We start from the raw sequence: 27,061 nt of genomic DNA, 5'->3' as shown, positions 1-27,061 counted from the left end.
CTTGTGCAGAAGGATGACCGTTGCAGTCCTCCATTCCTCTGGACAATGCTGCACAGCTGTTGCAGTCCTCCATTCATCTGGAACAAAGCCCATCCAGAGGCTGTGGTTAAAGAAGGTTTCTAGTGGCCCTGATAGAATCTGTTGTAAACTATTTAAGAAGCATCCTGGAATGTTGTTGGACACATGGAGACTGTGTTTTTGGCTTTAGTGAGACGCCGTAAGGACCTGTTCCCCCTCATAAAGACAAATAGGGGGATGGCTGCGGGTATTTCATTGAGTGTGGTAGGAGGTGATGGTGGGGAAAAGTTTGAACTGAACTGTCTGTCAGCAAGTTTTATGTATTCTCAGACTGAGTGTAAGTGTTGCTGTTCTTGATTTACTCGGCACAGTGCTAAGCATTTCTTCTGAGGGTGCGAACATAATCAAAAGTAGCCTTAGGGTTATCTTTCACCTGGGAAGCCATCTTTCCCTTTTGGAAGAATGTTTTTGGCACTTGGCATCATGAAAGTTACATTTATTTTTCCATGCAAAAATTTTTTTTTTTTTTTTTTTTTTTAATATAGACCCTAATTGGTTCTTCACCATAAGGTTTCACTTTTAAATATGGTATTGCATTTACACGTGCATAGAATTTTGCAGTAAAGGATTCTGCATAAGCAGTGGGATCATCAAGTTGGATGGGGATATTGAATTTAGCCAGGTCATCACCTGTAGAATAAGCTTAGCAAAATCTCTGAATAAGCAAGGCCTGGATAACTTGGTGGGTGATTAACTTATTTATTTTTATTTAGATGGCATTTGTTTAGCAGGAAAGTCCAAATGGGCACGAATCCAGTTTTCAATGGAGACCCGGGGTGAAAAGCGCCAACATAAATAGTTCAATTAATAAACTACATAGTATTATCACATGAAGTGCATTAACAAATAGCAGAATCAACATACAGGATAAACAAAGTCAGATCAGAAAAGCGTACAGTGAACATTAAACACCCAGGAAAGTAAAATCAACAGTGATAACCAAGGGTAAAAATGTTAAGCATTTTAAATATGGGCAAAAGACTAGGAAAAAGGAAAGAGATTTTGCAGTTGGGAAGAGATTAGGAAATGGAATTAAAGTAGGGAGCTATCGGAGAAGTAACTGGTGCTTTGGCTAATAAGATTAAAATACAAAACTCCAGAACAATTCAACAGGAATGGAAGCCAGCCACAAGAACAGCTAAAATCACACGATTTATTAAATTGCTGAAAATAGTATACAATGTTAAGTGCTTTCTTCCCTCAATGAATAGGGGACTTCCTCAGAACAAAATAACGTATACGTGAAAGTGACTGATCTGTGGTCCAGTTTAACCAGGGAGGAAGTTAAAATTGGTGTGACACAACACTATCCCATATTCTAAGGACCAGGTCTATGATTTGATCACCCCTGGCTGAGGTACAGACTAACTGGTCCAGAGAAATTGTATTAATGAAGTTCAGAAATTTCTGGGCATAAATGTTTGATGATGTGCAAAACACCTAATTGATGGAGGGGTAGTTGAAGTCTCCAAGGAAAATGGTGTTTGGCTTAATGTCTGCAGACTCCATATGTTTTTGGTAGGAGGTATAGGCTGAAGGGAACATAGAGGGGTCCTGCACTTACTGAAATCAATAGTCTTGTTTGTATTGCTGCATCATTCTAGGTGATGGTAAAATGCTACTCATGGCTAGGTTCATAACTGCCTCGGACACATTCTATGATCTCCATCATGTCTCTCTTCATACAGTCCAGAAGGTGCGTTTCATGTCATTTATACCCATGTGCACTATGACTGTGTCGTATGAGTATTTGAGTGGTACAATGACATGAGTGATTTCTGGCACCTGTTTGTGACTCTCTCCTTGCACAGCTTCATGAGTGGTGCAACAGTGTATCTCACTATGGAGTCACCTAAACACTAAGATTTTGGATTGTGTGGAAGTTTGTCTTGTGGGCGTTTAACTTGAGACCATGTGACATTGATCTACACTTCTTGTTGTATGCTGCCTGTATTGTGTTTGTGAGGTTGCAAAGGACATTCGTTTATGAAGTTACATTTAGGAAGCCTTTGGGTTTAGCTGCATCACTTAACCTCAGTATATGTAGGTCAATCTACTTTGTCAGAGCTGTGCAAGACTCACTTAGTGTGGTGTCAAGTGGTAATGGCAACCAACCTGCTTGATATTTGTTGTGGTTACGTGTGCCAGCTTTGCCTCCATTAACTTCATATAATTATATCTCACACACTATACTGACAAGACCTCCTATTTAAACAAACTTTAATCATGAGAAAATTGTTAAACTGTCTCAGGATGCCCATTTCAACCAAACTAACTACAAAATGGTTGGAAAGTGCAGATCTATGGTTCCATTTGTTTGTGGAAAACAATGGGAGAAGTATTTAAACAGCAAAAAGAGAGCGACTTTGCCAAATGACACTTTTGTAATTAACAACTAAGGAAAGTGAAAGAAGAAATTTTATGCACAAATTAACACAAAAAAGGCAAACGACAAGAGAGACACTCAGCTTAACATAAGGAGCAGACAGGGGATTTTCAGCTTTTTAGCCTGTCTTTGGATAGCCTTATACTGGCATAAACAGAAGCTGAAGACTTATCCTTGGCTTCTGAAAACAAAAATCTGATTCTATTTCTTCCTCACAAAAAAAAAAAAAGGAAAAGAAAAGAAACCGGACTTAATTTCAAGAGTCAGATAAACTAAAAGGCAAAACGTATGCAACTACTTACTAGAATCACCGAACTTTATGACAATTGTGTCATTTTTAATGATAAAAGATCATGTCCAAAAGTGCAGGAGGTGCCTCACTTCCAGTACAATGGAATTCTTCAATTATTTTATTTTTATTTATTTTTTTATTTGCAGTTGGTTTACCAGGATAGTCCATTGGGCCAAAAGAACCCGTTTTCAATGGAGTCCTGGGGAGAAAAGCTCCAAAAATAGACATACAGACTAGGTACATACAATACAGAAAGCTCTATAAGCAAACAAACATACTAGGTACATACAATAGATTACTAAAGATACTTATACAATTTTAAAAGAGAATACAGTCATTGAATTCACATTTGAGGTACTTTCCACTATGCAATCTTATAGAAGTAAGTAGAATAAATGTGGGGTGTGTTAGGGCTAAAGAGGTAGTTAATTTGTAGAAAGTAATTGTTTATGTAGGCATAGTTGAGTAATATAGGAATGAATGGGAGATGAAGAGTACCTTGTTTTTAAGATGGGTGGGAACAAGAGCATTCCCATAGGGACTTAAGATGTGTGTGAAGAGATTTTTTGAACATATAATGATTACTACTGGTGCGAATGGATGGTGGGAGTGAGTTCCAAAGTCATGCTAAGTTAAAGGATAGAAGGTTTTTACCTGGGGACGAGTTGGTTTATGAACTTCTAATAGGTTTTGATTGTTTGACCTTAGGACTCTGTCAGGTAGGTGCAACGTAAAAGCAGAAGACAGGGAGGGACAAAGAGAGGGGTTATTAATGAGCTTATGGGCTAGGGTTAGCTGAATGAAGTTGAGCTGATGTGGAAGTTCAAGCCAATTAAGTTTTTGGAGAGAGGAACAGTGGTGGGTGGAGGACCTGTGACCGTTAGCAAACTTGGCAATTTTGTTGTAGCAAGAGGAAAGTTGTTTCTTTAGAGAGGACTGAAGATTAGTTAGGAGAGGTGATCCATAGAGAAGGGAGGGGATAAGGAAGGAAGAAGAGAGGGCGATTTTGGTGGTCTTTGTGAGGTACTGATTTGATTATTGTAGAGGATGTCTCCCTGTCACAAACCAAAAATGAATGGGTTCTCTCCCACATCATCCTTGGAGACAACACTTTTCAAATGATTGTTTCAGTTTACATTACCCCACTATCCATAGTCTCAATTATCCATAGTACTATAAAAGAGATTCCCCAATGAACCAATAAAAACACAATCATTCTGGGGGATTGTAGTGCAAACATATCTGTACAAGACTCAACTCCCATAATAAATGTTTATTAACTGTACTAGACAGCAAAGTCTAATACAATTAATAAACAAATCCACTAGTATGGACTTTGAAGCATAAACTAGCTCCACACTAGACCCAATTAAAACAAATATTTAACACAAGTGACTTCCCACTGAAACACTACCAATTCTCTAAGCGACCACTCCCCAATAACAACATTAACTTGGTCTTCTTGGCACAAAACATCCCTCCTCAAAGAGTTATAGGAATGTCCTTCCCAAAAGTTAAAATTCCACAATTTAAAAATCTCCTTAAAAGTAATGATTGTCCTCTATTTTTCTCATGTCCGACCCCAGTGTGCTCTTGAATTCTTTTTTCTACCCTTGTCCCAATGCAGGATAGTTTACGTCCACTTACTAAAATAAAACTTAGGGTACAAGTTTGTCCATGGATTAACAGAGAACTCAAGAATGAAAGGAGGTCAAGATGAAACGTGGAAAAGTGACCCTGTTAATAATCAACTACATCAAAACTTACTAAACTTCAAAAAAGAAACTACTGAGTAGCTAACAATTTCAGCAAAGGCAACATACCCAAGAATAACCAAGAAGCTACCTGGACAAGGCTTAACCCGTTCTGGAAATAAAACAGTTGACAGGAACAATAAAGAACTCCCTGTTGTTTGAGGACAATAATCAAATCAACCACTTATCAATAATTATGAATACCTTCTAAAGCCCTCCTTAAATGACACTACAAATTGCATCATTACTCAACCTCATTCCATATGGTCATTAAAAAGCAGTGATGAATTAGTCTTTGACCCACTTGCCTCATAAGTTGCTACCATTAACTTCACACATATCACTGTCAAAAAGACAAACTCCACTACTTTAAACTTACGAAAACAGGTTCCAAATTCTGTAAAATACATCCATTCTTGTTGAAACTCTCTGCTATAAGAAATCTCCAAACCCCTAACTCATATCTTTAACCTATCACTTGACTGTAGCCCTTCAACATTCCAAAGCGCAGACATAGTCCCACTGCTAAAAATATCAACAGCCTCAGAATGAAAACATTACAGAGCCATCTCAAATCTATGGCCCATAACAAAACTATTCAAAAAACTACTAAAGCATTATTTAAGGTTATGAGCTTTTGATGAACTTTGTACATGGTGTTTGTAATGTTTTTAGCACCTTTGTTACAAATATTAATGGCCACAGATATTATATAGTGTAATATGAATGAAGGCTTTATTGTAGCAGGACTTTTCATTGATATGTGCTGGGCCTTTGAAATGGTTAACTGTTGTATTATTCTCAATAAACATGGAGAAACATGCAGTGGGCACATTTGACATACAAGTCCCACAAGGCTCTGTTCTTGGCCCACTACTATTCTCTATCTCTCTCTGTTAATGACTTACCATTAGAATTCTCCAATCTCAAACTAGTACACAGACAATATGCAGCTCTTACAAGTCAGTAGAAACCGCAACAACCTGTAAAGTAAGCAAGCTCCAAGATTACTTTACTCAATCAGGCAACTGGTCAACCCTCCTAATTAACCCCCACCTCACCTCCCAAAAAAATAATATCACGGTCTTCACCACCACACAAAAAAAAGAAAAATTCACTCACCTAGTCATAGCCAAAAATGTTTTATTCCTCAATTTAGAATACAATCTCCCATTCCTTGTCCGAATCTCTGCATGGAATACCCATTTGATTCAAATGGCAAAGGACAAAATATGTTGATTTATCCTTCTGGCTAACTCCCTTCACAATCATTGTTACTTGCTAGAAAAATAAATGTCTATCCGTAACTAATACTGCTACCCTACCACTTACCATTTTAGTATTCAAAGGTACTGAAACAAAGCTACTGCCTTCCCTCTGAAAGTCAAGTTAAAGCTTGCATGAGTTATCTTAAACTGTTTAGAACAGAAGACAATTATTTCTGCTTCTCTCATCTAAAATTCAATCCATCAATAGGAGAAACCGTTTTCTCAAGGCTGGGATCTCTAAGCTGAAAACACCAAAACAAGAAACAGTTAATACATTTAAAAACATGCTTAAAAAGTCACCTCATATCTGTCTCTGCCTGCAGCTGCTACCATGACTGAATCACTAACATTCACTTCCTTATGTTCTAACCCCACTTCAAATTAAATGCTGGCTATGAAAATGACAGCATTTCTTATGAATAAATAAAAAGATACATAGATATAGCAAGATACATCGACCATACCAAACATCAACACGTTAAGGTCGACACTGCTCTGCAAATGATGCAAGGATTAAGCAAGGTAGACATCTTTTGCAGGTGGCAAGCAACCCTGTGCCCTCACATCCCCTGTTAATTATATATATTAAAACAGAGATCACATAATCCCCAGAGGAACGGCAGAGTCCCCTACCCTGTGGACTGTCAATGTTACACACCTGTAAACAAAAAGATGATGTCAAAGTGTGATCTCAGAGTTGTTCTAGATATTTAGGAAGAGGTGTGGGAGTGCAGGGGGGGTTGCCCCCTGTATAAATAATGGTGTCTACTTTGCTTGCTCCAAAGTTAACCCTCAGTGCGTGCGTGTTTGCATGCATTACATATACACAAGTATTTACACACATACACATGTATACATATATATCTATATATGTATACATGTACATACATACACATAAAAATACACACACACACACATATATATATATATATATATATATATATACACACACAAACACACACACATACATACACATACAAATATACACATACACACACACACATACGCAAATTGTATATGCAACATCCCTACTGTATACAATTTTCATTTTGTCATACCACCTGTATACTTCAAATGTTTCTGCTTTCATTGCCTTAGATCCTACTCTCACATCATTTGCACAAAATACATACATGGATATAATAGGTTAATACTAGGCTAATTGCCCTTATGGGCCATTTTAAGCCTAGCCAATTACCCCATGTCAGAATCAAACCCTGCACCTTGTGTTTCTAAGGTAAGCACCTTAACCATTACAACAACCTCCCACCCCCTGTCTTACTATTCTTGTGTAAATTTTGTCTTTGATGATTTTGATTCTGGATCGTGGGTGAAAAAAGTTAAAATTATTCTACATCAAAAGCTAAAAGTACATACTATAAAGAGAAATGCAAACAATTTCTGATCAGATAAGCTTTATGTATGCTGATCATGTTTCCCTTTAACACACGTGTATGTAATGGGAGTTGCTCCTGTTCTGGTATACAACACTGTTTTGATGAACTGGTTAATCACATGAATGGCTACTAAGTGATAGTTTTATATTGTGCGCATCAGTGTACTACCATGTTCTAATAACTTGTTTGATACAAATGTACATTTACACTGTATTAATGTGGTTCTCTGTTAGTATACTCCAGTTTCTTACCATCACTCTACTCTATACTTCCCCATTATTCTCTTGCTCCGACTTACTCCAGCCTCCATCTCTTTTTTATTATAATAAGTACAAACTTTATTGCCTCAATATAACATTACAGTTTAGTAAGAGGTTTTTTCTATTTCATTTCAGAGCCTGTGGTCACTACATTTGACCTCAATACATCAGGAGCTCTGCCACAACGCCCTACTCCTTCAGGTTTACTGAGAAATTTGCCATTGTATAATGCAAGCACATTTATCATGAAAAACCTTGATGTTTACTAACTTAATCAGTTAACTACATGCTTGCTCTGAATGAAAGTCACTATGAAACAGTCCATGCACTAATGACCTCTTACCAAGTCTGCCAATGTCCTCTTTTTCTTGACTAGTAAACTATACTGCATCTGCCAGTTATTTAGCCTCAGGAAATGACAGAAAACCTGTATTAATTTGGTATCTTTGTTTTAACTGCTTTGCATTACCTATAAACTGATTGCTCTCAGTTACAATTTGACCTGAGGGTGGAAATCCCTATGGTCTGTTTCACTTCTCTACCCCCAAATTGCCACCCACCTCCCCTCATACCCTAATATTATACTTCCTACATACACATTTCACTTGTGACTCTTATTCCAAAACCCTCCCTAAATTACCTTACTATTTCTATAAATACACTTCTGTTTCTTGTCTTCTTCTTCCTTATCTCCATTTAATTTGTAGCCCCATTCCAACCATACTGCTTTGCACTATATCTGTTCATAATCACTACCGATCTATTCCACATTGTATCTTTTACTTTTCCCAAACAAACCCTTGTTTCTTATTTTGACTACATCATTACACTTTAGCCTTTCATATCCCTCTATTTCTCAAATTCCAGAGAAGATACCAGGGCAAACTAACTCTCTTCTTTTAATGAAAATAGTTCTCTTCTCACCTATCCGCTACCAGCTTTCAGAATCCACCATCACAGAATCTCCTACTGCCCTGCAACTTCTTGTTTACTTCTTCACTGCTACGTCCCCACTACCTGACATCTATAAAATACAGATTCCTACTGCACAGCTTATTCTCCAATTCTCCTCCTACTGTGCCATCTTTCATCCTACCATATCTCAACATCTCTCCAGCTTTGTCCCAACCACCTGTCCATACTTCCTCTTTATACTCTCCACACATTGCATCAAACCAAAACAAAATTAAGTGGGAGAATCTTCTCCAAAAACAAGGATGCACAAGTCCCCAGTATACCCAAATCCTTCAAGTAGGCAACATACATCTTAATCACGGCCCCACTTATCACAACGAAAACAAAGATAATTTTCTTCCACACACTTCCCCAACACAACACAACTGCCAGTCCCCAACTCTGCTGATCTAATTTTTGCTGCAATAAATGTTACAAGCATAAGAAATAAAACTGCTCAACTACATGCCTGGATTATCCAACATAAGCCTGATGTTCTTGCTGTAACTGAAACTTGGCTTAAACTCAGCATAAATGACTCCAAAGTTATACCTCCTAGTTATATCATCATCTGGAATGACCATATAAAAAGAAGAAAGGTGGTGGCATTGCTTTAATATTTCACAACACCTACCACACTTCCCCTATCAGCAAACCAATACCAAAATTTAGTTCAGGGCTTCTTAATGCTTTCTTCAAAATAAACAATTATAAACAAATATGTATTACTGTCTTTTACATCCCTCCTGGTGAGGAAGATATCCTACACTGGACATCTACAACATTTCCGCAAGAAAAAAAAAATACTACTAGGTGATGTGAATGTCAATTGGGTGGAAATAAACTAACTCCCCTACATCTAGATTGAACATGTATGGTTTCACACAACTAATTAATAGCCCCACACATTGTAGTAAGACATCAAATTCCCTATTAGACTGGATCTTAGTATCAGGCCCTAGCAAATACTCTACCACAGATACAATGTCAGACTCTCTCTCCATGATCATCTCCCAAGCTATACATCCAGACATCTCACACATGAAGTTAAACAGCATGTTTATAAAATAACACAACTTTTCCAAGTTTAACTCAGAAATAATTATTACTACATCATCAGCTATTAAATGGCACTTCCTAAAAATCATCTTCTTAGACGATGCTGTACATCAAATCAATAAAAATTTTCTAAATATTCTCAACAGTCTTGCACCTCCTAGAAGAAAGAGACTGAAAACAAATAACGCAATTTGGCTATCCACAAAGAGTAGAACGCAGGATAGAGTAAAAGCACTGAAAGAATGGCAAAAATATAAAACACCTCAGTATCTTGAAAACTTCAGAATACTTAATTTGCCTACTTTTTAGTAGAATTATGAAGACAAAAACTATACTGCAGTAACTTTCAGAATAATGCTTAACACAACCCTAAAAAATCTGGAGATCCATTAAATAACTCTTGCATCCCAATCTCAACCCAAACCCCTCTCCCGATAACTCACCACTTGAAACTGCAACACAGTTCAGCTCAGCTCTTACTTTATAGACAGTACAGTATCTCTAACCAAAGATTCCTCAACATCTAAACCCAACCCTGCCCAGCCGCCATCACCACATCCACTTTTACCTTCAATCCTGTGCCTACATGCTGTACAAAACCACCCTTAAACTTAAACCATATTCTTCTTCAGCTGATGACTTTCAAAGCGAGTACCTAAAAATAGCAGCCAACAGAACTGCCTATCCTGTTTCAATCCTTATAAATAGGTCAATCTAGGAATCCCACGTTCTCTCTCTGGAAAAAGTCACACATTATCCCTCTTCAGAAAGAAGGAAGTTAACAGATATTAATAAATTTAGACCTACAGCAATCTTATCTCCCCTGAACAAAATACTTGAAATATGTATTTAAAAACAATTGCTAGACTACCTCCTGCAGGAATGGGTTCAATCCTTCCCATAGGTTAGAAGGACAGTGCTAGTACTATGTAGATCTTGTCAATAAAGCTAGAGATAATGGCAAAGTAGCATCTTCCTTATTTCGAAGACTTGTCCAAAGCCTTCAACAGTTTATCACAGCAAACTTCTACTTCAAATGTCCTCACTAGGTCAATCCCAACCCACCCTTCTGTTGTTCAAAAGCTACCTGTCCAAGAGGTATCAGTCAGTAAAATGGCAATCCAAGCTCTTTCCTTACCTCTCAGTCACCACCTGTGTACCACAAGGCTCACAATGTCTGTTCCAACCAAAAGAGATCAAACTACTACCTATTTCCCCCCAAATCCCTCTCTCATTAATAAATTAAGTCCTCTCTCTTGATAAATACAACCACTGAAGTCACTTCTCATAGCTAATTATTAGGGGTGATAGTGCATGATAATCTTACATTCAACCTGCATATACAAAACTGCATAAGAAAAGCTCATCAATAACTAGGGATGCTTTAAAGAGCCAAAATGGGGTCCGAATGGAGAGATGATACAATCAGCAAGCAAAGGAGAGTAGTAATGCTGGAACTGAATTAGTTCTCAGGTCTTGGTGAGTACCTTCACAAGGCGGACCCGTTTTTTTTTTTTTTTTTAAATCTCACCAAGATAGCACTGGTATATAGTTTGCATTTTTTATAGTATCTATCATGAACAGAAGTACGTTAAAAAATAAATAAGACAGCTGGGTGCACAATTCCACAATAAAAAAGTGCCCAATCCTGGTAGAAGCACTGGTGCCAGACTAGAGAAAAGGACGGTGTAGATTCCTCACAGAAACATTCCTACAATGAGGCTAGACCAGGCTCGGGGGAACGATTGTCCCCTTGTTGTAGAAGGAAGTAGCAGTCCACAAAAAACAACAGACCAAAAAAAAAAAAAGAGTGGACTACTGAGGTTAACAAAGAAATTACGTATTGTTACTATTGTGCAAGAAGCCGAGAATTTCTGGATAGACAATATACAAAAAGGTAATGAGAGAAATTAGAGGAAAAAAAATACTTGCACAAGAAAAACTGTCAAAACCTTTAAATGCAAATTTGTGTTCATTAATAAACCTGATTAATGAAAAACATGATATAGACCAGGAAACCTTTGGCTGTTTGTATTTTTGGACTTCCTTAGAAGCTTCTTTTTTCAAAGAACAAAATCAAGAGATTTTTGAAAGGTATAAAAATGAAATATGGACATGAGAAAGAAAGATTGGATATGGTGCAATATTTACACAAAGGAGAAAACCAAATTAATCAATACAAAAAAGAAACCCTAAAGATATTCAAAGAGAAATATAGGCAAAGGCATCCAGATATGGAAATTTCACAATACAACAAATAAGACCACAAAGACGGGAAATAGAATTTAGTAAGTAGAAGTTAAAAAAAAACAGAAGCTGATGTTATGGATTACCTACGAAGTGAAGGATTTAGTGTAGAAAATCTAACAGGTTATATCACAGCATAATGGAAAAAATAAGTCCCTCAAGTAAGGAGAAAAGGAGGAGCTGGAGACATCTGAAGAAGAAGAAATATGGACATGGGAATGAAAGAGATTTAATATGGTGCAATATTTATGCAAAGAAAAAAGCAAGATTAATCAAAACACAGAACAGTACCAAAGATATCTGGAGAGAAATACAGGCAAATGCATCTGGATATGGAAAATTTTACAATACAAAAAATATGAAAACAAAGAAGGAAAGACGAAGTATTAATGGAGAAATTAAAGAAATATAAAAAAGTTATGGATTACTTGCGAAGTGAAGTATTTAGCATAGGTAGGTTGGTACTAGGCTATTGGCCCTAGGGCCTATACAAGCCTAGCCATAACAATTCCCTGGATATTCCTTCCCACAATATTTACTTCCCTGGACCCCTGTCTAGCAGGGCACCTGACATGATTCCCGGGGTGAATTTCCTATCTCCCATCCAAACCGTTAAGGTTCCTTTTGAAGAGGGCCAAGGACATGTATGGGCAGTCTATTCCAGAGTATGGGGAGTCTCTTTTTGTTCATTGTGATGACATGGTTTAGATCCCTGGAGCATGTGTCTCTGAGGGAATGGGATTTCTTTAAGTGGAGCATGTCCAACAGCTCAAGGTTTGACATGGCCTTGTATGTTAAGCAGAGATCACCTCTGAGTAGATGATATGCCACAGAGTATGGCTGGAGTTTTTTTTAGACAGTCAGCATAGGGCATCTGCTTTAGGCCTGTGATTCTTTTAGTGATGTATTTCTGCGGCCTTTCCAGCTGTTGCAGATGTCTTGTGAGGTACATACCAAATGGGGCGTTCTACTCTATAATGGGTCTAATGAGGGATGAGTACAGTGGTACAATGACTTCCTTTTTTCTGGAAGAAAAGCCCTTAGTGATGAGGTGTGCCATATAGAAGGATCTAACTAGACTCTAACTCTGATAAACACAGCAGCACAGCAAGGGAATGAACAGGAAACTGTGCCAATTCTGACGCAGTCAATGTTGTGGAGTGATAGGCCAGTGAGTTCTCATATGAAACATAAGGGTGACACTAGATGAAGCTGAAGAGAAGTGACACTAGATGAAGCTGAAGAGAATATGGTACAAGATGCTCTGGAACTTTCTTTCTTCTCCATTTCCTGTGGGCATTCTAGAGAATGTGCCCACGGTTTAGATAAAAATTATTTAAGATAAGAGTTGCTTGACAAACATTAAGATCAATGAAAGAAAGACTGCAGAATGTCAAAACCCAAAAAGTTAGAAGAATGATAAAACAAATGAACACAGTAAATTAGGACTGTTCATAGAAATTCATGTGATATAACAGAAGTAAACAGGATATATTACTGTGCAGCTAAATTAACAACAGATAAAGTCTTACAAAAACACAGAGCAGTAAGGGAAAGGAAAGGGAGAAATCAAATGCCATCATGGAAGTATAGAAAAGGGAAAACTATAAAGCAATTAAGACAAGAAGTGTCACTGTTGGAAGAGTACAGAAGAGAGAACAGAACAGATCAACAAAAATACATAGAAAGATGTGATAAAAGCAATGAATAGTATCAGAACAGATCACAATCTATCGTGCACTATCACAAATAATAAACTAAAAATATCAGCACAGGCAGAAAAGCTTAATATATGCAGATAAATACAAAGGAAAGGTACAAAATAAGCAATTTACTGCTGACCCAAAAAAGTTTTATAGAGAATTGGGAAGCAAGGCAAAGGGAACTGAAACACCACCACATATAAGAAATGATCTTGGGGAACATACAGATGCTGAACAGACTAAAGAAGTAAAAGAAAAAATGAGAAGTTCAAACGTACAGGATATGAAATAGGATGAAGTAACGGCCAGAGACATTGAAACAAAATTAAGTACCTAACTTCTACAGAAAAGTATTAACATCATTACGTGAAAATCTAGCCATGAGTAAGAACTATTAATGTGCACACCTCAAACAGATGCCAACCTAGTTAACAACAGGCAAAACAATACTCCTCCATAACACAGAACTTACAAGCTATCCTAAAAACTATAAACAATTTACCTTCTGATGATGTATAAACTATCTTCTGATGATGCATAAACTATGCACTGGAATTGATGCCGACAGAGTTGATACTCGTTTAGAAGAAAACTCAATCATGGCAATAGAACAAAAGGGTAACAAAAGTCATATGGAACAAAGGATCAGTTGTTAAATAAAGCCATTATGGAGAACTGTAAAAAAGGGAAGAATCAAAGTATGACAAGGACAGACTACAAAAAAGGAGTTGACAGTATCCCACATTCATGGATAAAAATATCCCACATTCATGGATAAAGAGAGTGCCTAAAACTGTATAAGATACACCCTACACTGATCAATTACATTACAGTGACCATGAAACAGTGACACTTTGCAGTTAAGCCATGATAAAGAACAAATTATTATTCCAGGGATAAAAAATTCAAAGGAGGATATTTCACGGTGAATCTTTGTCACCGTTGCTCTTTTGTCTTGCCCAACCCATTAAGCATTCTACTTAACAGATTGTAAGACTTATTTTCTTTTTGTGGAGGATTTAAAAATTTACAGTTCATCAGATGAGGAACTGAAAGCACAACTGCAAGTGGTCAAAACTTTTTCAGATGACATTAGAATGTTATTTCATCATGATAAATGTGCAAAAGCAAACTTTAAAGCAGGAAAGCTGCAGCACCAAAAAAATATTAGTCTGGGATAGGAATGTGATATACACAAACTTGAGCAACAGGGTGTATAAATACTTGGGAAATGATGAAGCATCAACAATAAAACATGAACAATTAATACTGAAAATAGCTGACATCTAGGAACAAAGTCCAGGTTATAAACCAATTAGCTCTTCCTGTCCTAACTTGCAGTTTTGGAGTAACTGATTGCCCCCAAAAGGTACTGGATCAGTTGGACAGGAAAAGAAAAATGCTTGATGCTTATCAAATGACTTATAAAAATCGGTGTATACCAAGATTATATATTCCCATTGTGAAGGGGGTATGGGCTTCCCTCAAAAATGATTACATGTATAGATCTGCAGTCGTAGGACTGCATACATATCTGCTGTCGTCACAAGACCCAAACATAATGAAAGTTCTAAAACATGGTTGAAGAAGGAGAAAGTTACGGTCAGCTGTCTGTCGGGTGCCAAGATCCGCCACATAACGCATGCACCTAGATCACTCCACAACAGGTACAAATATGACTCTATCGTTGTCCATGTTGGTGTGAATGACCTGATACTTACCTCCCGGGACTACATTAAAAGACACAAGAGGAGCTCTTGGATCTTCTAGCCCAGGCAGGTATGACCCTAGCTCTGAGTAGCATCCTACTGTCACCCAGAATGATCCCACAGTACGAGCAGAAAATGGCTGACTTAAACAATTGCCTATTTTTCTGGTGTCATTCTAAGGAGATCCAGTATCTGTCTGCCTCGGATGACATGATTGACAAACGTTGATGCTTAGCCAGAGATGGCTTGCACTTGTCACCCCACGGATTCTGGATACTGGCCAAGGCTTTTGCCACCCCTATAGTGCCTTTTTTAGGCAAAGTCCTGAAGACAGCTACAAGCAAACAAAATCTGAGGGTCATGCTACTCAACGCTAGAAGTCTAAATCACAAAAAGCACTCGCTCGAAACACTCTTTAAAATGGAAAACATAGACATCTGTGCAGTGACCAAGACCTGGTTCAAGGCTCCAGACAGCACCCCAGCACTACCAGGCTATAATTCATACCACACATTTTGGCCCCTAAACCTGGACCGAAGCACTAAAGGCGGTGGTGTCTCCATATTCATAAAGGATATGCACACCTCCAGACTAGTAGCCCAACATAGGCATCACAGATACTTCAGGTACAACTAACACTGGGTAAATTTGCAATCCAGGATGTAGCCTGCTATAGATCCCCCACCATGTCTCAAGACTCCTAGGCTATACAGCACATCATCATGGACCTTATAAATAAGGACATAGGGAATCTCCAAACTCTGGACCCCACGCAGTTTGGGTAAGGTAGATCATGCCTGCGCAACCTGATAGACTTCTTTGAGTCTGTCACCAGAGCTGTGGATGAGGGCAAGGTAGTTCACACAGCCAATCTAGATCTTGCCAAGGCCTTCGACACCATCTCTCACTCAGAAATCATAGATAGACTCACTAAACTAGGCACAAACCCCTACTCACTGACAGAACCTACACTGTGAAAGTAGCGGACTCCAAATCTGACTACCGACCAGTTAGAAGTGGTGTCCCATGGGGATCGGTCCTAGGTCCTCTCCTGTTTGGCATCTACTTCTCTGAAGTTCAAGCCAACACAAAGGGACTCTGGCTGACCAAGACGCAGATGATTGCAAACTGGGCGCCATTACTGATTCTCCAACTGATGTAAACAACATTCTACAAAAAGGTCTCACTGACATCAATGACTGGTGCCAGAACCATGGCCTTACGCTCAATGCCAAAAAGTGTATTGTCATTTCCACTGGGAAAAATTCAGTGCCCATGAACTACCAAATAAGCGGTAGTCCACTAAACACTGAAGGTGTGATAGACCTGGGGACACAGGTTGACAGCAACCTCTCCTTTGATAACCACATCGCCACTGTAGTCATTAAGTCCTTCTATGTGACACATCTCATTACAAAAAGTTTCTCATCCAGGAAGAAAAACATCATAATCCCTCTCTACTCGTCCCTCATTAGACCTATTATAGAATACAATACCCCATTTGGTATGTACCTCACTAGACACCTACAACAACTGGAAAGGCCACAAAATAGCTCACTAAGAGGATCTTAGGCCTTCGACACATGCCTTATACAGACAGACTCAAAACACTACAGCTATACTCTGTCTCTTATTGCCTACTTAAGACGCGATCTCTGCTTCACCTAAAAAGCCATGTCTGACCCAGAGCTGCCAGATGTGCTACACCTAAAGAAATCCCACTCCTTCCATGCCACACGCTCCAGGGACCTAAACCTCATTACCACAATAAACAGAACATGCTGGAGGGACAGATCCCTAACCCAGAGACTTCCCATACTCTGGAACAAACTTCCATTCATGTCAAGCAGAGCACTTCACTGGCCCTCTTTAAGAGGAATCTTGACAAGTGATTGAGCAATAGGAAGCTCACCCCAGGGATCACTTCAGTACCCTTGCTTGACAGAGGCACTGGGAACTATGGGAGGCATGATGCCATGGAATCTTCTTGGGCTAAGCTTATATAGGCCATTAGCCTAGTACACACCTATGAAGAGAATAAGTCTAAGATTACTTCACTGTTTAGTTTAGCAGAAGCATATCAGTGTCAAGCAGGAATGGAAGTCAAGCCAGAAGTGGATAAAAATCAGGCAGCAACTGAATGTGCCAAAAACAAAAGAAAGTCAATAAGGTGAAGGATCAGATGAGAAGGCAAGAAATGTAGTTGCAAGTACAGAAAACTCTTAGAACCACCAAATGACGATCAGGATCATATGCAGGAATGGTTAAGGAGAGGTGAATTTAAACCAAATGACAAAAGGTTAATACTGGCGGCCCAGGATAAAGGGCTACATACACATTGGTTTACAAAGTCCATTGAAAATGTGGGAGAAACAGACATATGTAGGTTTTGTAAAACAGAACTGGAAACAGTCACACATCTTGTTGCTGGTGGTAATATACTAATGGCAGAAGGAATGCATACTAAAAGGCATAACAATGTTGCAAGACTGTTGCATTGAGGACTGTGCAAATACTAAAGTAAATGAAAAAACACTTGAAGCACGAGCCACAAAGCATTATAGAAAATAATAAAGTTTATATCACGTGGGATAACCCATTACCAACAGTTCAAAAACAGATGAAAAAAAAACAGATATAGTAGTCCATGAAAAGTAGCAATGAGCACTGAAATTGCCACACCCAGCGACTGCAGCATCTTGCGTTCAGAGAAACACAAAGTCATAAAATACCAGGATTCGCACGCAGACATGAGGGTAATGTGAAAGAACGATACCCAGGCAGTTCCAATAGTTGTAGGACCAACGGGTCTTATAAAAAAATAATTTATTTAGATATGTTACTGATAAATGTAACTCCGTATGAATTGCAAAAGGAACATACTCTGGGCCCATTGCGGGTGCTGCGAAGAGTACTTCTGGCAAACATTAAAGACTGAAACAATACTAATTTCCTGAACTTTAATGATACTTTGAATTAAGAATGGGGTCCATTCCTGTCAACGTATTAGAAATCCAAAAGACTTAGAGAAATTAAAACAACGGGGCAAAACCAAAAACTCTCTCACAGACACAACTAAAACTGTATTTGTCACTACTTATCTCCTCCCCACACTTCATTGTGGCACTCCCATCCTCACTAACCTCCAGGCTTCAAAAAATAAACTTGTATAATGCTGTAACAAAGTTGCTAAATTTGCAGCAAATACCCCTTTTAGAACCCACCACTGTATAGCACCAACAAGCCTAAGCCTAAATTGGTTAGACCTCCCTCATCAACTAATATATACACAGCTTCTTACCAACTATAAAATCATCCAGCATCCATCTGCCAGTCTAGCACTAAATAACATTCCACAAAACTATGTTCCCAGTTGGTCACTGCAATCCAGTGACCAAAACATACTGTCCATCTACAAACCTATTAAACCTGCTGGGCATTATCTGTACTTGTACAAGGTTGCCAAGGCCTGGAACTCCTTAACAGTATTTATCAGGTCAATGCCCTCCCATCTTTCAAAAACACTCTGAAAGACTTCCAAGCTAAAATCTGTCTCTGTTCTTGAACAAAACCAGGATAAACTATATCCCTAAACGTGAAGACGTACCTTTTCATTCCTTATACCTCCTTACTCTCCCTTCTTTACTTACTTCCATACTTCTATCAAATTCCCTTCCCTGACTTTCTCTCTAAATATACCATAATCCTGTTTTTCCCTCTCTTCACATTGCAATTCCTGTTTGTAATAGACTAATTTACCTTTCATTTCTCTAAAAACTGTATAAAATTTCTCCAAATATTAACAGGTCATATAACTTGTATCAATTCTTAACCAATGTTTTTTATATTGTGTCTAATTTGTTATAAAAATAACACCAGATGTTTTTGTTTTACTTTATGAGGATTGTAAAATTATTGTTCTTAAAATGTTTTCTAATAATTTGGAGCGTTTCTACCCAGGCCTCCTCTGAAAATGGGCTTCTACCGAGTCAGACTTTCCCAGTAATCAAAGGTGAATAAATAAATAAACAAACACAGAACGCAATAACCTCTCAAAGTGAAACAACAGCCTTCCACAAGTAAGAGGCCCTCTACCTCTGATGTTCATAGGTTCATAGGTAAGTACTAGGCTATCTGCCCAAGGGCATCTATAAGCCTAGCCAGAATGTGTTGGCTTTCATCGTCCCCTTAGATTAGTTCCCTGTGCCTCGGTCCAACAGAGCCATTAGTTCCCTGTGCCTCTGTCCAGCAGAGCCACTGCAGTGATTCCTGTGGTAAATTTTCTGTTTCCCATCCAGGTTTCTACTGAAGAGTGCTAGTGAGGGGCTCTGCCTAATGTAGACTGGAATCCTGTTCCAAAGCATGGGGGAGTCTCTGGGACAGGAATCTATCCCTCCAGCACGTCCTATTTATCATTGTGGTGAGGTTTAGATCCCTAGGGCGTGTGGCTCTTGGGGATTTGTTTTTTTTTTTTTTAGGTGGAGCATGTCCATCAATTCTGGGTTGGACATGGCCTTGTATGTCAGGCAGAGATCACCTCGGAGTAAACGGTATGCAATCGAGTACAGCTTGAGTTTCTTCAGTCTGCATAGGGAATATGTTTGAGGCCAGTAATCCTCTTGGTGAGGTACTTCTGTGGTATTTCCAGCTGTAAATAAACAACCTTTGCAAGACTTAAACCCAGCACCCTGCACAACGTAGCCAAAGTGATTTACCACTAAGCCATGTCAGATACAGTTAGGCCTCAAAATACCCTTAACCAGTCTTGCAACACCCAACCTGTCAGGCACTACTGCTTACATACTTATTTACAACTGACTTATGCAGCCACCTGCACAAACTTTAGCAGGGTTGTGTAAAGTTCTTCCCAGTTAACATCTTAATTTTCAATACAAATCAATCTCTACAGCAATCTTTACCCCTGACAGGATACAGCACACAAGTCATAGATACCAAGACTGAAAAATAACAGTATGTTAAAAAGGCACCCCACTTGCAAGCTTTGAAGAGCCATCCTACTTTATATTATGAATGCTGCCAGTACAGAAAGGTTCCTGAAAGGAACTATTCACTTCAATCCCTCTGCTCATTATGTGATGCATTCTGCCGTATACTTACTAACATCGCATCAGGTTTTGAGGGTGCTTATTACTCCTATCCGCATAAACTAGAGGATACTAGGAATAGTATGAAACCCAGTTTACAGCAAAAAAAAAAAATTTGCAGTAAGTAATCGTAGGTGAAAGGGCATCTACCAGTTTATACTGCCTACTTACACTACCAGAGAAACAGCCCTGCTACAGCAGACGTCCACAAAAAAATCAGCTTGCTTGAAGTTTTAAAACATATTTGGGATTAAGCACTGGTGTAGACTACCAAGCAGACTTGTATAGTAATTCTCACCTTAACATGAGGCAAACATGAGGCAGGGACAGCTAACTTCCTTAACGCATTTCTCAATAACACAACGGACGTTTTCATGGGCCCTTGTACTTGTTTTTCGGTATCATCCTCCATAAACAGAGCTGCTCATCCTGTGATTTTACTGCCGTACACTATGAGTTTCAAATAGGACAGCAGGTGTTTCAGTGTTGTACTACACTACTGAAAAGTCCAAAAAACTACAAAGGTCATTACGAAGGCTGAAAGGACCCTGCGACGTCACAACTTGGTGGGCGGAGAAAGAGGAAAGATTATTACTGCCTGCTAGCGATGGATTCGTATATGTTTTCTCTCGTTGCTGATTTATGGCCGCAGCTGTATCTAAATATTTCCTTTGACAATGTGTTCCCTTTTTAATTTTAGAAGTCGCACAGAAATATACAGACAGTTTTATTTAATTATGGCTGCAGCTCAAATAAGCATAACAAACCCGCCCAAGCTCCACCCACTTTATGAATATCGACGAGCTGTCCAGTCCACAGCATCGGCGCACGAGCACGACTGTGTGCTGGTGAGAGCATTTATATTTTCAGCAACAGCATTAAATACTAAAAGCAACTGATAGGGTTACCACCTTTTCAAATGCCCAAAGTTGGACATTTTTGTAGAAACGTGAGATTTTGCAGGACAAAGCATACCCACGACCAGTGCAGAGGACAGAACTTCACATTTTGTCAAAATAAACTCTTCTTATTTATTTATTTATTTATTTATTTGGCATTTGTTAACCAGGTTAATCCAACTGAGTCAGGGACCCATTTTCAGTGGAGACCAGAGGAGAAAAGCACACCCGCGGTAGTGGTGCTGCGGTAGCATTGTCGCCTCACAGCAAAGACGTTGTTGCGTTCGATTCTCAGCTAGAGCGTCTTCTGTGTGGAGGCATGCGTGAATGGGCGTGTCTTCGTTGAAGGTTGTGCGTCACGGCTGGTAACTCGGCACGTAAAAATCCACTACCAAACATTGGTGGACAGGAGTTCCACTGTGGCGACTAACCGGGATGAGCCGAAAGACACAACAACCAGGGGAGAAAAGCTCCAGATAATTACAAGTTTATAAAATATGACAACATAAACAAAGTGGTCAATGTATAAACACAAATTATGAGGTGTAAAAGTTACAAATCAGTTGGAATAGAAATAAAAATTAAAAATAAAAAAAAAAAATATTACAAAAGAGAATGCAATATATGAGGTATGTTCACAGTATTTCACAGAAAGAGACATGGTATTGAAAAATAACTACATAAAAAGGGCTGGATATCGACAGTGCTGTCTGTTGTCCTGTAGGTTTAGGGGAATGCTATGAAAGAAATAAATGGCCTCCCTGATATTCCTGCCTTTGCGCACATCTCATAATAATTGGCTTCTATTAGAGATAAGTCATTGACAATGATTGGCAATAAACACATGGCTGTGGCCATTTAATCCTATTGTGTTTTTATAATAAAAAGAAGTTATGTCTTACCATAACATTCCATCTGTATTGTAGATCCTTGTTCAGTCATTATGTGTGAGTATCAGTTCCGACCTCGGAACCGAGCCGGCCATCTTCCAAGCTCGCGTCAGCTACAAACTCTCGAGCTAAAAACTCTTACCCAGAATTCCCCTCTCCCTGTTACCTCAGATTGAGTTTGCAAGTCAAAAGAAGGTAGAGGCTACCTGTGGTCAAATGACCTAATAGAACTGGATGGTGAGCTCCACTAGAAGTTACAGGAGGGGGAAGGAGGGAGGGAGGGTCGTAATGACTGAACGAGGATCAACAATACAGCTACCTTTATTCCTGGGAGGCTCTCATGGAAGGACATTCCTGAGCACCATAGAACCAAAAGATGCTCTTCCCTGGAGGCCAAATCCAATTTGTAATGATTGATGAAGGTATGAGTGGTAACCCAAGTTGCAGCTGCACAAATGTCATGTAAAGAAGCTCTGGCATGGAAGGCAGCAGAAGTTGCCACCGACCTTGTAGAATGAGCCTTTATGGTAGTAGGTAATGGAATATTACGTTGTCTATAAATGAAGGTCACACAGTCTTTCAACCATTTAGCCAATGTGACCTTAGCAACAGCACATCCTAATCTAGGTCCAGTATAGGCTAAAAATAACTGGTCTGATTTACGAGAGGCCTTAATCTTGTTCAAGTAGAAACAAATTTGCCTGTGAATATCTAGGGTATGTAAGCAATACTCTGCTTTGTTTCAATGATTGGGGAAGAAAACTGGCAATTCAATGGTTTGATTAATGGACATTTCAGCGATCACTTTTGGCAGAAAGGAAGGATTAGTTCTCAATGACACTATCTCTATGAAAAATCAAATATGGACTCTTGATGCATAAGGCTTGAAGCTCAGAGATACGTCTGGCAGAAGTAATGGTGACCAAAAACAAGGTTTTCCATGACATATATTTGAGGTCATAAGAAGAAGCTGGTTCGAAAGGTGGCATTGTCAAAGCTTGTAGGACTAATGACAGGTCCCATGGTTAAGAAGGTTCTCTAAAAGGGGGGTTTAGATGATTCACGCCTTTTATGAAAGTCTTGCATAATTTGTGCAACATAAGAGAGGAGTCTTGGACACCATCATGGAAATTAGATGCTGCAGCCAAATGAACTCTAATGGTAGAGGCAGACAGACCGAATTGAAATAGGGTGACTAGATACTCCAGTACTATCGACAGTCGAGCTGAAAAAGGATCTACCTGTTTTTCTTTCAGTCAAAAAGTAAATATTTTCCACTTGCTGAGATATGTAATTCTGGTGAAAGACTTATGAGATGCAATAAGAATGTCACGTATTGGTAAAGAAAGATAATTTTGCTTGGCAATCAAGGGAATTGGAGGAGCCAAGCTGTGAGTTTCAGGCTGTTCAAGCTGGGGTGAATCAGATTCTGTGGATGGGAGATCAACCCTGGGGTTGGATGGAGAATCCATGGTTGATCTAGAAGGTGAGGCCAAAGGAAGGGGAACCAAATCTGATGAGGTCAATATGGTGCTATGAGGATTACTTTTCTCTTCAACTGGCAGGCTTTCTTCAGAAACTGGGGAATGAGGGGGAGAGGTGGAAAAGCATAAAGTAGACCCGAGGGCCAATCGTGGATTAGTGTTTCCCTGGGTGACTTTCCTGGAGGGGGAATCAGGGCAAAATAGTTGCTGCATTTGTAGTTGGTCGGGGATGCAAAGAGGTCACAGCAAGGAAGACCTCAATGGTTGAAAATCTCCACTGCTATCAAGGGATTCAGGGAACACTCGTGAGGTTGTAGAATACACCTGCTGAGTATGTCTGTTATCATGTTGGAACTCCCGGGAATGTGTGCTGCTAGAAGAAAACGGTTGGTAGCCATCGCCCAATGCCATATCCTCATGGCCTCTCGACAGAGTGGGTAAGATTTGGTACTGCTCTGTTTGTTAATGTACTAGACCACCGCCATGTCATCTGATTGTATCGCAATAGTCCCAGATGGCAGCAGGGGATGGAATGCTTGCAACGCCAGAGGCACCGCCCTCAGTTCTAGAACATTTATATGCAGATGGGCATCCATTTCGGACCAAGTACCTTGGACTGTCTGGCCCTGACATAACCCCCCCACCCTATCAGGGAGGCATCCGTGGTCACCGTAGCCTTGGGTTGTTGGGGGGAGAAGGGGCAAGACCATTGTGATGGGTTGTGGGCCATCCACCAATTTAAATCCTGTTTGCACCTGTGAGTTACCCAAATCTTGGCTGAAAGAGGGTACTGAAAGGGATACCATTGGGTGAGCACTAGCCATTGTAGAAGCCTCATGTGAAACCTGGCCAGGGGGACAATGGTGATGGAGGCTGCCATGGAACCCAACAACTGTAGAACAGAATGAGCTGTGGATTTCTCCCTTGAAAGGATTGGGACCAGTTGTTGCTTTATCCTTAGAATTCTGTGCTCTGCAATGGATGCTGCTGCAATTCTTTGTATTCAAGATGACCCCTATGAATTCTGTGGGCTGAGATGGGGTGAGATTGGATTTTTGCCAGTTTATGGTTATGCCTAGCCTTTCTGCAGAGAGGAGAGAGTATGCCAGGGCTTCTTCCAATAGATGTCTGGTGGGGGCGGAGATGAGCCAGTCGTCTAGGTATGGAAACACCTGCAATCCTTGTAGTCGCAAGTGAGCTGTGATGACTGCAATGCACTTTGTGAACACTCTGGGGGCTGTAGAGAATCTGAAGGGCAGTACTTTGAACTGGTAGTAACTGGCTCCTGCACAGAAGTGAAGGAATCTTCTTGATGGTCTGTCCACTTTTAAGTGGTAGTACGCATCTTGAAGATCTATCAAGCACATCCAATCGTCTTTTTCCAAAAGCGGAAGGATAGACTGTATTGTGACCATCCAGAATTTTTGTACTTTTACAAACTTGTTCAATACACTGAGATCCAAAATTGGTCTCCAGTCCCCGGTTTTCTTTGGCGCCAAAATTGTCTTGAGTAGAATCCAGATCCTATCTGGTCTGGAGGGACTATTTGGATGACTCTTTTTCTTAGCAGTTTTGAAATCTCTACTGCTGCTTCTTCCCTTTGACTGGGTGGAACATCGTGTAAGTTTGTTGGGAAGCGGGACAAAGGTCGAAGAGAATATGATAACCTCTGGTTGTTATCCTTTGTACCCAAGAATCGGTCGTGATGGTTAGCCAGGCAGAAGTGTACAAAGAGAAAAGACCCCCAACCACTTCCAGAGGAAAGCAGTTGGGCCACTCTTCAGGAGTGCTGGTAGGATTGGCCAAGGAAAGAGTCCCTGGAACCCTGGTTACGCGGACTCCCTCTGCCCTGAATAGGGCATCTTCCCTGTGAGTTTCCCCCTCTGCCTCTAGGGGAGAACTTGGCCTATGTGTCACGGAAAGGACCCTGAGACTTTTTGTACCATATCTTCCCCCTCTTCTGGTTTCTGGAGAAAGCCTGTTGAGGGGAAGAATAACGGACACCCACGGCAGAAAGGGTCTTACCATCCTGTTTACATCTGGCCAATGTGCTTTTAACCTTGGGTCCAAACAATGAAGAGGTATTCCATGGGAGCGTTGAGAAAGGAAGCCTTGAAGGGTTCCATGAAATTACACAAGCACATCCAGACATGTCATCTCAGAACAATGCCTGAACTCGCTGCTCTAGCTGCTCCTTCTGATGTGTGAGATATCAGGCAAATGGAGGAGTTAGATATTGATTCAATGGTGGCTAGCTGAGAGGCCACTTTGTCACGGACCTCATCAGACAAAGAACCAGCCAAAGTTTCAGAGAGCTCAGAAATTAAATCTCTTTGAAGCCTGGTAAAGTGTGCCATATAGTTCAGGGACCGTATTGCAAAGGTCGCTGATGCAAAATGATGCTTCCCTATTCTGTCCAAAGCCTGGGACTCTTTGTTGGGTGGATGGACAGTCTGGCTTTCTTCTTCCGCCAGGTCCTTTTTTGTTGCGGCAGCCACCACCAAACCATCTACAGGAAGACCTTTGGACCAATGTGGATCAGTAGCAGGAGGGGACAAAATTTTATCTGGCCTCCGGGGAATGGCCTCAATGGTGTCAGGAGCCTTCCGCACACACTGCATGACGAGCGGGACCAGTTCGTCAGCAGATGGAGTAACCCAGGAGGTAGGGGGCAGGGCGCAAAAGGCCTGCAGGAACACAGACTTTTCAGAGGTCGGGTTTGAGGGCTGCCAGTCACCTCTCTGTTTAAGAATTTCCAGAATATCAATGAAGGATACTTCAGTGGGTGAGCGAGGGGACCTCTCCCCATCATCAAAGTCTGTGTCTTCAGTAAGGGACTCCTCTGTGGAGTCCATATGCTTCCTCTTGCATGAGCTCTTTTGATGAATTTCCTCAGAGGGAGAAGCTGGGGAAGACAGCGCAAAAGGGGTCACCTGTGGGAGTATATCCTGAGGCCCTTGCACCCGGTGTCCGCTAGGAGCGACTTGTGTACATTGCAGTCCAGAGGAGGGTGGGAAGAGTGATAGCACAGGATCGCCAACTGACGCCAGAGCCTTCTGCATTAGCTGGAAGGCCGGTCCACCTGAAGAGTGGTGAGTGCCAGGGCAGGGGTCATCGCACTCCTAAGTGGATCAGCCTGCTCAGTCCCTGGATGGCTGTGAAACACCAAATTATGTACACCACAGCTGACATCCTGGGTCATAGCAAAACTCTCCTGCCACAAAGGCAACTGCGGCTCCTTAGTGAGGTCCATAAAGGGAACCATAGAGGGGGAAGACTGTGTTATATCAAGGGGCTTCAAAGGCAATGAAGGAGGAGAATAAGTAGGGGTCTTTGGTAAAGGGTGATCATCTCCCAAGAAAGGATAGTTCCTGGAGGGCAGAAAACCTCTGGCCAAAAGCACTTGATCCACAAGATGCAACACGTCATGTTCTAGTGGATTTCACGGACATAGCTGAGGGGGGGTCAGGTCTATCCAAAGACGGAGCAAGCTCGGTGCTCACCTCAGAGGTCTGCACTGAAAACAACGGGGCTAAAAAGGACTAAACTACAGGTGTCTGCACCAAGGAAATCATT

The 27,061-nt window shown here is 40.2% G+C and overlaps 1 protein-coding gene across 2 annotated transcripts in view; it reads right to left on the bottom strand.

Annotated features, from left to right (window-relative positions):
* Positions 1 to 20,763, bottom strand: part of TFB2M (transcription factor B2, mitochondrial) — a 433,306-nt gene extending 412,543 nt beyond the window's left edge. The window contains exon 1 of one of the 2 annotated variants that reach the window (XM_044061929.1): positions 20,511 to 20,763. The gene's annotated coding sequence lies outside the window, so the exon portion shown is untranslated. The remainder of the gene's footprint in view (positions 1 to 20,510) is intronic. The other variant, XM_044061932.1, reaches the window with a different exon arrangement.
* Positions 20,764 to 27,061: the final 6,298 nt, after the last annotated feature.

This window comes from Protopterus annectens, chromosome 1.part0 (genome assembly GCF_019279795.1).
Source record: "Protopterus annectens isolate FY-2018-M chromosome 1.part0, PAN1.0, whole genome shotgun sequence".
Lineage (NCBI taxonomy): Eukaryota > Metazoa > Chordata > Ceratodontiformes > Protopteridae > Protopterus > Protopterus annectens.
Note: the sequence above shows the minus strand (reverse complement) of the source record. Positions and strands in the feature narration are given on the sequence as shown.